We start from the raw sequence: 13,274 nt of genomic DNA, 5'->3' as shown, positions 1-13,274 counted from the left end.
CATGGATGTGCAGCTGACAAATCTGATTCAAGTGTGTGATGCAGTTATGTCAATATGAACCAAATTCTCTGAGGAAGTTTTCCAGCATCGTGATGAGTCTGTGCCACGAAGAATTACAGCAATTCCTGTAAGAAAAAGCGGTGCATGGCACTGGTGAGGTGGTGATGCACGTACAGTGGCTTGCAAAAGTATTCGGCCCCCTTGAACTTTTCCACATTTTGTCACATTACAGCCACAAACATGAATCAATCTTATTGGAATTCCACGTGAAAGACCAACACAAAGTGGCGCACACGTGAGAAGCGGAACGAAAATCATACACGATTCCAAACATTTTGTTGGGCCTGTGAGTTTAGGTGGACGGCCTTGTCTTGGTAGGTTTACAGTTGTGCCATACTCCTTCCATTTCTGAATGATCGCTTGAACAGTGCTCTGTGGGATGTTCAAGGCTTGGGAAATCTTTTTGTAGCCTAAGCCTGCTTTAAATTTCTCAAGAACTTTATCCCTGACCTGTCTGGTGTGGTGTGTTCTTTGGACTTCATGGTGTTGTTGCTCCCAATATTCTCTTAGACAACCTCCGAGGCCGTCACAGAGCAGCTGTATTTGTACTGACATTAGATTACACACAGGTGCACTCTATTTAGTCATTAGCACTCATCAGGCAATGTCTATGGGCAACTGACTGCACTCAGACCAAAGGGGGCTGAATAATTACGCACACCTCACTTTGCAGTTATTTATTTGTAAAAAATGTTTGGAATCATGTATGATTTTCGTTCCACTTCTCACGTGTGCACCACTTTGTGTTGGTCTTTTACGTGGAATTCCAATAAAATTGATTCATGTTTGTGGCTGTAATGTGACAAAATGTGGGAAAGTTCAAGGTGGCCAAATACTTTTGCAAGCCACTGTATGCTATGATCTTAAATCGTCCGATCGATAAATAGATGGATACTGTAATGGTTCAAAGTACACAAGCTGTTCAATCAAAATGATATTCTTAATTAAAATATAATTATTGCTGTTATCCATGGATTTTTTTAATTTACTGATGTACAAAAAAGCATAAATCAGTATTGTGATTATTTTGACTAAGATGCTAAATTAAAGTTATTTACTTGCATTCCTGAGCAGAAAAATTAGCTTTAGTGGTTGAATGCATGCTTGATTAATTTCTGACTTTACAGAGAAGTTCAGGTTGCCGATTCAGATGTGGGTTGCTTAAAACTGTACTAGAGGAAAAGAAATGCACTTAATTGGTAATACATATGCACAATGTACTCAGATCTTAGGTCAGAACCACAATGGCAGCTTTCACGGCTACATCTACAACACATGAGGACATGTTCCTGATTCAAGAGGAAATGGTGGAAATTCCACAGCAAATTGATGCTTTGAGCCGAGGCGACTAGAAGCTGTGCTATTCCCAGTGGGCTTTCCATATGTGCTGAACACATGCAGCAGATTTCAGGAAGAACAACAGGCGCACACTGGCCTGTAGTCAGTTTTCTACAGATTTCTCCAACCACATTTACAGCATCTGCTTGCACAGATAGGAATTAAATCCAGAGAAATGTATATATTGTCTCCACAGTAGAATAAAAAATTGGTGAAGCTAAAAAGAAAATTTTGGGCCAAGAAGAAACAAATCCATATGGGGAAAAAAAGTGTTAACTATTTAAATTCTGTCCTCTCACCGTAAGAAGGCTGTCACCGTTCTCACTAACTAGAAAGACATGTCTGTTGGGTTCAATTGGTGATTCAAAAGTGGCTGTAGATGTGAAGGTCTACTCTCTCTCTGTCTGCCCTGTATGAACTGCTAACATGTCCAAAATAAGTCACCAGTAATAGCTGAGACAGCCTGAAGCTCAAGAAAAGATGTTGGATGAGAAAAATGTGAATGGTATTATTTTTGCTATATCATATATCCAAGTCATATATCAAATAAACATTTACTACCTGTTTTTACTATTTCTTTCCCACATGGGAGAATCTCACCCCTCCTCTGGAAAAGGTGCTCAGTGGGATTTATTAAGAGAATACCTTTGGCTGTATTTTATGTAAGGGCTTGACAGATATTGTTATTAATTACATGATGATAAGAATGATAAACAAGCGCAGGGTATTTCTCCTTCAGGTTCATCCCTGCACTCAAAGCACAAACTTCGGGGTCACATCTTCAGAGAGAATTGATAATATCTTTATATCTCTGAACGTGAGTCTTAGGCATTCTTGTTGAAGAGAACTCCAGCCAGCAAATCTTTGGATCACAGCTATTAATTTGTCACCCTGTCAAGATGTCGTACTGTGCTGAGATGGCTTTATCTTTAGTCAGCTTTAAGTCAAATCAATACATTTCTATAGAAATAATAGGGCAAATCTGAGGTCAGAAGGGAATAAAGAAAAATACAAACACTTGCAAAATATGGAAAAATTATCTAAACTATTCTGAGGAATATGAAGCAAGGCATGAAAAAGATTTGTAATAATAAACCAGAGAACTAGAAAAATAATATTTCTGGCCTGATTGTCTTAGTTGAGAGGCGTTCTCAGGTTAGACATTTTTAGGGGCCAAGCAATGATTGAGCACAGGGAAAAAAATGCTAGTTAGTGTGGTTTGTGTTGGCAATAGTTTTTCTATCAAAGTTTATATGCATATTTTTGTAACCATTGCTGAGTTGGTTGGTGTATTTTATAAAACCAGCTGCATTTGTGTTAGAAAGGTTTAGTTTCCTTTGATAGCTGAAATGGAAGAGATGAAACTGAGGAGAAATGCCACTGTAGTCTTTTCCCTGTGGATGAACAAAATGTACAGCAGTGCATTCTTGTTGCACTTTGCACCCATAGGACACCAGCGAGGCCGACACACCTCAGTTTGAGCACCCTGACAGTAAGAGGAAAGCTCGATCTCACATCTTAAGTTCTGAAAGTTCTGACCTACACTATCCTATGCTTTAATCACCTTATAAAATCATAGCATTATTTTCATTTCACAACAGAAGCATCTTGTTTGTATCCACAAAAACTTGAATGATTCATGATTGATTATGATGTCATGTTGCCTGGTAACCATCTACAAATGGGCAAAAACACAGACCAAATAGTGGTGTCACTACAGTGGTAGAGAGAAAAGAAGGAAATTCTCTCTTTACTCACAATTGGAAGTGCATGAACAAGCGTAGGAATACAGTCCATACAAAGCAGTATTTATGCTGTGGTAGTCGATAAATAATTCAATATACAACAACAGGATTACAATCCAACAACAAGATCAGTCTCAGCTCAGTGCTTCTGAGAAGAAGCAGGCCTATGGGAGACATCCCCGGTGATCTTTCCCTGCCTCATGTCTGTTTACACTTTCATTTTATAGAAGTGTTTTTGTTCACCCGCTGTGTTCTCTGTTTCCGTCCACAACATGTAAACAGCCTCGAAAGAACAAAAATAAAAAACAGAAGATCCACATTACGGTTTAAAATGATGTGACTGAGCAATGTCATGGATATCTGCACATATGGAATTTAAGCACAGCACTACACACACACACACACACACACACACACACACACACACACACACAGGTCAGCAGAAATAATATGGCTCTGGATCTGCCAGCTGGATGTGAGTAAAGGGGAGGAAGAAGCAGGGGAAGAGACCACCTATTTCTGTGTCTCCTGTCCAAAAATATTTATGAGTTTGGAGTACAGCATATCAATCTCAGCTTGTGTTTTTTGAGATCTTCCAAAACAAAAAGCAAATTCATATAACAAACTGCATCAAACCACATGAGTGTTAAATAGCTGGATCATGGAGAAGGGAATTTTAAAACCAGATTTTCCTTTTGCTGCAGCAGCATTGCACAGCTGCATGTGGATACAGAAAGGTTGTGTTTGTGTATGTGTGACATATCATTTCTTTCATCATGTCACTCGAGGTGACCAGAAATTTCTTTAAGGTGTCTGAAGCACTGAAACATTGATAAGCTGTGTCTCTTCACTGCCTTAGAGCTAAATGCAAACATAAGCCAGTTAACCAGTGTTTGTACAAGATAGATGGCATTGCTGTGGCTCCCGGTTACACTGTGTGGTCAGTTATTTATGAACAGGACGCACATATTAAACAAATATGTAGGACTGCCTTGTTGCATTTTCTTCCCCTCTGCTTTTGGACACATGAACAATAACCGTATGACTGTTCGCACCACTAACACATGACCCTACGCTGTGTTCACTGCATCATTCCATTTTTGCACTGATCACCACCTGCATTCATGTATATATCTATCTACTTAGCACTTTTAATTTTTATTTTTATGTTTATTTAAGCGTTGCCTGACAGTATGTTTGCACTAAGTACTGCAGCAATTTCCTAATGTTGTAAACCTGCTCAACATTTGGCAATAAAACCCTTTCTGATTCTGATTCTGCACAGTATCTCTAAACTTAGAAACATCCTGTCCCAGAGTGATGCTGAAATAGTACTTCATGCATTTACTCTAATAGTTGTAGGCTGGTTTATTGTAATTCATTATTATCACAATGACCTAAAAACTCATTGAAAAGCCTTCAGTTGATCTAAAATGCTGCAGCAAGCTTAGGGAGAGGGACAAGAAAGAGAGACTTCTCTTCATTGGCTCCCTTTTAAATCCAGAATTTAATTTATATGCTTCTCTTCACATACAAGGTCTTGAATAATCAGGCCTCATCTTATCTTAAGGACCTCACAGTTCTGTACTGTCCGAATAGGGCATGTTGCTGCCAGACTGTCAGACTGTCTGTTGCTGACAGACACGTGTGATTTCCATAAGCAGATAGAGAGGCAGAGCCTTCAGCTTTCCGGCTCCTAGTTTGGAGTTGGGAGACAGACACCCTCTCTACTTTTAAGATTGGGCTTAAAACATTACTTTTTCATAAAGCTTATAGTTCACTTTCCACGCCATCATTGCATTTAATGATTGGTAATTCATTTTAAACTCTTGCTCTTGTGTTTCTTTTGTTCTGCCTCCTTCTCCTCTCTTTTCTTTCCTGTCCCTGAGCCTGGTTCTGCCTGAGGTTTTTTTCCTGTTAAAAGAAAGTTTTTCCCTGCCACAGTTGCCAAGTGCTTGCACACAGGGGGTCGTATGATTGTTGGGGTTTTCTCGTTATTGTAGGTTATATAAAGGTTATATAAAGGTTGCCAATCCATCACAGGGCTAACACAGAGGTAAAGATGTCAACAGTTAATAAAGAACTGTGACAGCTTTAATAGGGACAAAACAAAATCCTGAAGTCCCAATTCATGAAGCCGGTTTGTAGAGGATAGATTAACACAATGTTTAAACTGATCATAAGTGGTTTTCTCTCAGTCGATTGTGCCTTTCGACATCTTCTAACTCAGTAACGACACACACACGCACACACAAGCACACACACGCACAACAGGGCCTGTTATTGATCATTACCTGGATGCCAGTCTAAAGCAGGATCATTCTGCACATCTTCAACTACTCACTTGATCACTGTCGCTGCCGAAGTTGTGTGTGTGTGTGTGTCACATCACACTAATGGTGTTTAATAGATAATGATTAATGCAAAGCTGTTTTTCCAAGTGATCACTTCTGTATTGATGGTTTTAATGGGTTTATAAGTACATCCATACACCGCCTCTTTCTATGTCACTCTCACAGACACACACACACACACTTATAGATCTAATTAATTAGTCTGTACTGACTCATTCACTTTGACCTCCTGTTGTGCCACAGAAATGCTATCCTTATTGGGGGTTAATGGAAAAGCTTAATTTAACGTTCAGCCTTTTCCATTTAGGAGGAAGTTAATGTGTTTTTAACACGGTAATTAAGCTGTAAACACAGGTTAGTTGTCTGTGGTGGCATCAAAAACATATTGTGACACATAGTGTCCAAAAGTAAAAATGGAAGCAGTCTTGTTAATTGAAAGGAATCTTTAAAAGAGATAATATTTGTAACACCATACATGCAATTAATATTTTCTTTATATCGCAAGTTTTAACAGGCAACCTGTGAAGAATTTGTACGATTTAGATGTTTAAACTACTACAAGAGCAGCTTCTGGGTGCCTTCATGTTAAATTGAAGGGTAATCACAAGCTCTTGTCAGATAAGCGCTTTGAGGGGTCCCGAAAAGCGCTATATAAATGCAATCCATTATTATTATTATTATTATTAAAATAGAACTTTTACAACCAGCAACAATATGAATCTGTGTAAGGGCTGAAAGTCAGTTTTGCTGCAGGATACTCTGTGCACTCACAGGAAAAAATGTATAAGTTTCAGATTTTAGAGCTTAAGAAAGCAAACAGAGGTGCTCAGGGCATGAGTTAGGCACATCCAAAAGCATCCAAGCTGGTCAAACCCCATCAAAATTATTTGTTATTTTAAAGTAGAGGTAAAATAGGAACTGGAGTCATTGGCACTGTCATGCTTAGCTGAGCAGGAAATGTTATCAACACAAAGTGATTTGATGAGAGTCCCCACAAAAACATAAGTCACCAGGAGTCATCTAATACAAAAGTTCCAGAAAACACTGGGAACAGGTGACCAGGGAGCACAGGGAATACAACAGCATTAATACAGCTCTACAACATGAAAATTAACAAAAGAATGACAGGACTATTTATAAACTAAAGACTCAGCCTACAACACATAACAGTCAAAAAATACTAGATGTTATGATCACAGTAACATCACAATTTCTATGTAGAAAACATAACTGAACCACATGAGCTGGATCAGAGAGAGAGAGAGTATATTAAGGTACAGACGTAGGCCAAGTTTTTGGCCAATCAGAAGCCTTTCTTCAAATTGTATTTTTTTTTCTTCAAATTGTAAGACACTGCTTATTTTTTGTCATGAACCAATTTAAAGAAAAATTAGACCATAATTGCTGCATAAGCAAAAGTTTTAACTTATAATCATTACTGCTCCTAGTGGCTAAATGTAGGAAAGGTTAGCATTTGTATTTTTAACTAGGATTGCGCCTCTGAGGTTCTGCCTGGAATCTGCTGGAGAGACTCTTCCAGTTTTGGGGTTACAGCTCCTATTACCACTGGGACCAGTTTGGACTTTACGCTCCACATCTGCTACAAAAAGCGCTTTACAATGCCACTATTCATTCACTCTCACATTCACACACTGGTGGAGGCAGCTACAGTTGTAGCCACAGCTGCCCTGGGGCAGACTGACAGAAGCGAGGCTGCCATATCGCGCCATCGGCCCCTCTGGCCAACACCAGTAGATGTAGGGTAAGTGTCTCGCCCAAGGACACAACGACCAGGACAGAGAGCCCAGGGCTCGAACCGGTGACCCAACCCCCTGAGCCACGGTCGCCCCCGTACCCACATATACTTTAAGTCCTGTAAGCTGCAAAAGTGGGGCTTCTATGAACTTGTTTGTCCAGCACATCCTACAGATGCTTGCTTGGACTGAGATCTGGGAAATTTGGAGACCATGTCAACACCTCAAAGTCGTTGTTGACTTAGAGCCATCAGGGAATAGAGTTTCAATGAAAGGCTGTACACAGCCTGCAGCAATGTTTAGGTAGTTGGTACGTGTTAAAGAATCATGTACAGGGATGGCAGGACCCAGGATCTCTGCAGAATATAGTCCAAAGCACCACACTGCCTCGGTCAGCTTGCCCTCTTTCTATCCCGGTGTCAGGTGTTACCCAAGTAAGTGCCGCACAGGGCCGTCCAAGTGATACATCAGACCAGGCCGGCTTCTTCTGCTCCATGGTCCAGTTCTGATCCCCCTTGTTGGTGCCTTCAGCAATGGACAGGAGTCAGCAGCTGGTCCCCATATGCAACAAACCGAAATGAACTTTGTATTTTGACACCTAACTGAACCACCATTAACTTTTGAGCTACTGTAGCTCGTCTGCTGGATCAGACCACATGGATCAGCCTTTGCTCCCCACATAAGCGATCAGTGAGCCATGGCCGCCCAGCACCCTTTCACTTGTTTACCACTACCACTGACCCAGTCTAGCCATCACACTTTGGCCTTTTCAAACTTGCTCAAAGCCCAAAACACTTCTCCTGCTTCTAACTTTGAGGACAAAATGTTCACTTTCTCCCAAACACATCCCACTCACTAACAGGTGCCACGATGAAGAGATAATCAGTGTTATTAACATCACCTGTCAGTGGTTATAATGTTATGCCTGACTGGTGTATTATCATGCTATTATTTATACAGTATATATATATATATATATAAAACACCAACCTGGGAGCACACTGATAACCTTCTGGAAATCAACTTGAAGTAACTATAATTTGATTAAATGATAACCATATGTGCATATTAGGATTAAGCTAGCTAATGTCTCTCAGCTTTATAAGACTTCATGTACAATCACACCTCAAATTACGCAGCCATTCTAAAACTATTAACAGTGGATCCCAAAGATTTTGTGTTATGTGAAAGGTGACAACTGGGGAAAAAACAACTATCCAGAGGTTTAAGGCCAGCTAAGTGTTTTAACAGTTGTGGTTTTACCGACATCAAACCAATAACAGACACCTGTTTTCCGTGTAAAACATCTAAAGGAACACATACCACCTCCTCAGTGCTAAGCAGCAGGCAGACACAGTTAAAGACTAGCTGATGAACACAGGGAAACATTTTACCTTTGATTTGAGCCCCACAAACTCCTGAGGGAAATATCAGGCTTTTTAGTTGCTAAATGAGAGCAAATGTTGGCCCTACGTTTGACAGGTGGCCGGAGGCACAGTTCCAAATGAATGCTAATGTTGCTCCATGTCTGGTGGATGACTAATAAGGCAATTGTCTGTTAATGATAATAATCAAGCAATACCGCTTTACCAGGAACATAAGTCGTGAGGAAACTACACAGATTTAGACACGCACAGGCACAGGTTAGCAAACAAATGGAGGAAAGTTGCTTATAGCGGTAGTAGTAGTTTTGTTTGTTGGCCTCTGAGCTGCAGCACATCAGACTTTACAGTAACAACTGGCATAACTTATACTGACTTAAAAATGGCTGTAAATTATGAAGTGATAATACTGCATAGTGCCCATTCATTATGATTCATATTTGTGACTATTTCTAGCTGTCTCCTTTTAGCTCTTTGGAGAAACAGCCACTTAAACCGAAAGATGCTAAAACTGTTAACAGACACGATGTAATCTGTGTATTTCAGTGATGTTTCCCTGTGAATTTCTCATGAGAAGCAACATGTTTCACATGAGTATCAAAGTCTTTATGATGCATGCTTTAAAATCTTTTTAGAGGTAAAGTCTACAGGCTAAAACAACTGTAGTCATAGCAAACAAGAATAATCACTATTCATGTTTTCATGCTAAATCAGTCTTGATGTTATGGTTTCATTGCGCAAATATGTGTGAGTTAATACCAGCTGCATATGTATACCATGTAATGTTCATTCTGTGATTTTTTTTTTTTCCTGCCTTCGTGACTTTAGGCGGTGTCTGGCTATTGTCATTCAGGCTCACATACTATGTCTGGCAAGGCAAAAAGGAATAGCAAACTCACATTAAGTCCAAGCTCATGCTCTACATCTCCATATGTTAACATTTCTTTGGCTTTTGTTGCCTCCCCCTATCTTCACATACATGCACATGTGCACATCACATCCAGCAGAAGCAGAGAAATTCCCAGGATGTTTTTTGGATATTTTTTTCTTTTCTTTTCTTTTAACTGGGCTTTCAGTCACTTGAGTAAGAGTAAACTGGCGAAGCCTAATTTGTCTTTCATCCTGGGATCCACAGCTCAGCCTGGCTGGAGAGGCTCAGCCTTTGTTAGATCAGTGCTAAATATTTAATGCTCTCTAAACTACAGAGGAAAGAAGACGGACACAAAAAAAGAAAAAAAAAAGACTGGAGATATGAGCAGCAAACCTGACAGAAACACGCGTGTGTTGCGCTTTGAACAAAAAAAAAAAAACAGCAGATGATGTAAATGAAGGGTGTTGGCGCATATTAGGGCAAATTTGTTGTAAAAAAATAAATAATTAAAGAACTAAATGTAGACTTTGATCACGATCAGCTGACCTGTTTCTGTTCTGGTTGGTTTAAACTTTTATTTTTATTTTTTATGAATGATCTAGGGAGTGTAGGCTACTGGGGCTTTGGAGGTTTGTAGCACACAGCAAGGAGCAAATCAGCTCCTCCATGAATTTACATTCATGTATTCACTGTGTTCTTTTTCAAACACTGAACCCAGCGAAGCTCTGTGCAAGGAATAAATCAATATTCACTAGTAAAACTTCTGTGGGATGCAGTTTAAAAGAAAAACGTAATTCACACAGACAGATAAAAATTCAATAACGGATAAATGCGTGCTGAGCTATTTATGAATGCAAATTCCTTGTGCCACACGTAGCCTGCTCTCAGAGTTTCTTCTTTGTAAAGTCATATTTGCAGGTTTAGCCTCCTCTCCTCTCACAATGTTTCCCTCTGCTTGTTTTTCTAGCTGCCATATGAATCGGTATGGCCTCAAGGCAGGCTTTGTTAGCAGGACATCGTGAGGGCATCGTGTCTTCTCTCTAATGAAATCAGTTTCAGTGAATTACAACAGCGCCTAATGGCATTAGGACCTGGTGACACTCATTTAGTCCAGTTAGCTTCCAGCATGTCCCAGACTTTGGAAAATTTGGAGTAGAGAGCGACAAGAGTTACATGTGTCTAAACAGCACCTCTCCCTGGTGAGAGGGAAGAATTACAATTAGGATTTTACTCTGTGTCTGATTCTCCAAAAAAAAATCTCTTATCGCTATTCACGGCACTGACAGAATACTTAGTCATAATAATCTGTCCTAAGGGGGTTTTCAAGGAGTTTAACAGAGTTGAGCTTAAATTTGTCATCAAAATTCAACAAATTTTTTTTCCAAAATGCAAATATGGAGAACCTCAAACCACCGTGAGGGTGCAAATCTCTCCCAGCTCTGCAAAAATAGGAACACGGTTATGTTTTAGTATAGCTTTTAAAAATGTAAATATCACCATTAATTAATGATAATTAATGATTTGGCCTTTAAATAGTAGTTGAACCTATCAGAGTTCAGATACTTTCTGTTAAATGCTGCCTGAGAGGCTGCACAGCAGTGCCTTGAGCTAAATGCTGACAGGTGCCTTTGTTTTCTGGAATAAAACACGAAGCAGCTGAGACTGAAAGAAGCTGTCAATTCCTAGGTATTTGGTTTTAAAGCAAACCAGTAAAATGTTGACATCTGGTGGTATCTGTGGGAATGTCGATTCATCAGTTATGCACCAAAATGTATAGTTTATGGAAAGTGTCAGCACATAGTCAAAGCAGCTTTTGAGGCCCTTGTTCAAACACTTCACTGGTGTTGTGAGATAAAGGCTGCGGTATTAAGGCTGCGGTATGCTTGTTCGTCAAATTGGCAGACTGACCCTGACAGTTCAGCTATACTCCAATCACAAAACATGAAATGTTACCTCAGTATCTTTAGACTGTTAAAAGGTTTGTATGAAACCAGAATTAATAGATAAAGGAAACAAAAAGAAGTTGTTTTTTATGATCAATAATACACACATACACATAATAAAAATCTCAAACATCACCTAACAAAATGTATTCAAGCCCAAGTTTGAAACCCCCATCAGATAAAGTACAGTGTGCTCGCTCTTAGTATGATAAACAGCACGTGCTCGCCCTCATACCGTTCAGATGCATGTGATTCTGAAACAGATGAGGTGGTGCTGCACACTGTAAAAGCTTATTTCTCACCTTTGATGGAAAATGGCAGAATGAGTAATCCTGAGGGTGTCATAGTTTAGACAAATGCAGGCATTTATATTATTATGTTTCTCAAAAGCTGAGTAAACACAACAGTGACCACTCTCAGTTCTTTAGACCTGATCTATTTATTATTTATTACTTCCTGGGGTTCTTGTACAAACATTGTTCATTCATTAACACAGAAACTTTGTTAGCCACTTTCTTGGACACGAACCCAAATTTCTCCTGCAGAAACGAGCATTTGACAGTCCTTGCTTTGCAGCCATTTCAAACCAAACCTAAACCTACAAACGAGAAATGTCCTGATTTCTGATCTTTGTGGTTTTTTCCTCAACTCAGCGTGTTCGTAGGCAAGATCCTCAGGGAAGTGTCCTGGTGGATTAATTTTTAATCATTTGACTCCTCTCAGACTGATGCTGCAGCTCATGTTAAAGGAATTCATGAAGAGAGAGCAGCAGACTGAGGAAATAAATGACCATCTTTAAAGAGCAGCGAACATGTATTTAATGTTAACGTCTATCAGTTGTGCTAACAGTGTGTAAACGATGCAGATTTTAATAATAAGTATGCATATCTAATGATCATATGTGGACACTTTTACCATATGATAGAATAGGTATTTGTCGTTTATAAGCAGGTGCAGTGCAGGTCATGTTGTTTTAATATTGTGACGCCCATCACACATTCACATGTGTCACACATTCGCTGCAGAAATCAAATCAAATCAAATCAAAATTTATTTATATAGCACATTTTTAAGACCGAAGTACACCAAAGTGCTTTCCATTAAAATCGCAGTACAAATAAAATCACAATAAAATATAAATTAGAAATATATAAAATATAAGATAATCACATAATCTGAATACAGAGCCAGATGTAAATTACCCTAATTCGCCTTAAATGCCAGATCAAACAAATACGTTTTTAAACGTGATTTAAAAGACTGAATGGAATCTGACGCGCGAATATGAAGAGGGAGAGTATTCCATAGCCTGGGTGCAGCAACGGCAAAGGCACGGTCTCCTCTGGTCTTCAGCCGAGACCTAGGTTGCACCAAGAGCAGTTGGCCCGATGATCTTAGAGCTCTCTGAGGGCTGTACAGACAGAGGAGATCAGCTAAGTAGTCAGGTGCCATATTGTTCAAAATTTTATAAGTAAACAATAGAGTTTTAAAATCAATTCGATATTTGATAGGAAGCCAGTGTAAATTTTTCAGAACAGGGGTGATAGAGTCAAACTTTCTAGTGCCGGTCAAGAGACGTGCTGCGGCATTCTGGACCAGCTGCAGACGCTGCAGAAGAGAAGATTGTAGACCCAAGTAGAGTGAGTTACAATAGTCCAGTCTTGACATAATGAAAGCATGAATGAGTTTCTCCATATCTTTGTGTGGTATGTAGGGTTTAGCCTTAGAAATTAGGCGTAGTTGATGAAAGCTAGTTTTTACCACTGTAGAGACCTGTTTGTCAAGTTTGAAGGAACTATCCATGAAAACTCCAAGATTCCTGGCAGT

The sequence above is a fragment of the Aulonocara sp. 'chitande type north' Nkhata Bay genome, linkage group LG19 (assembly GCF_057382095.1).
Source record: "Aulonocara sp. 'chitande type north' Nkhata Bay isolate Kocher_YH1m ecotype deep benthic linkage group LG19, A_spYH_male_GT1.1, whole genome shotgun sequence".
Classification (NCBI taxonomy): Eukaryota; Metazoa; Chordata; class Actinopteri; order Cichliformes; family Cichlidae; genus Aulonocara; species Aulonocara sp. 'chitande type north' Nkhata Bay.
This window is presented reverse-complemented; position numbering follows the sequence as displayed.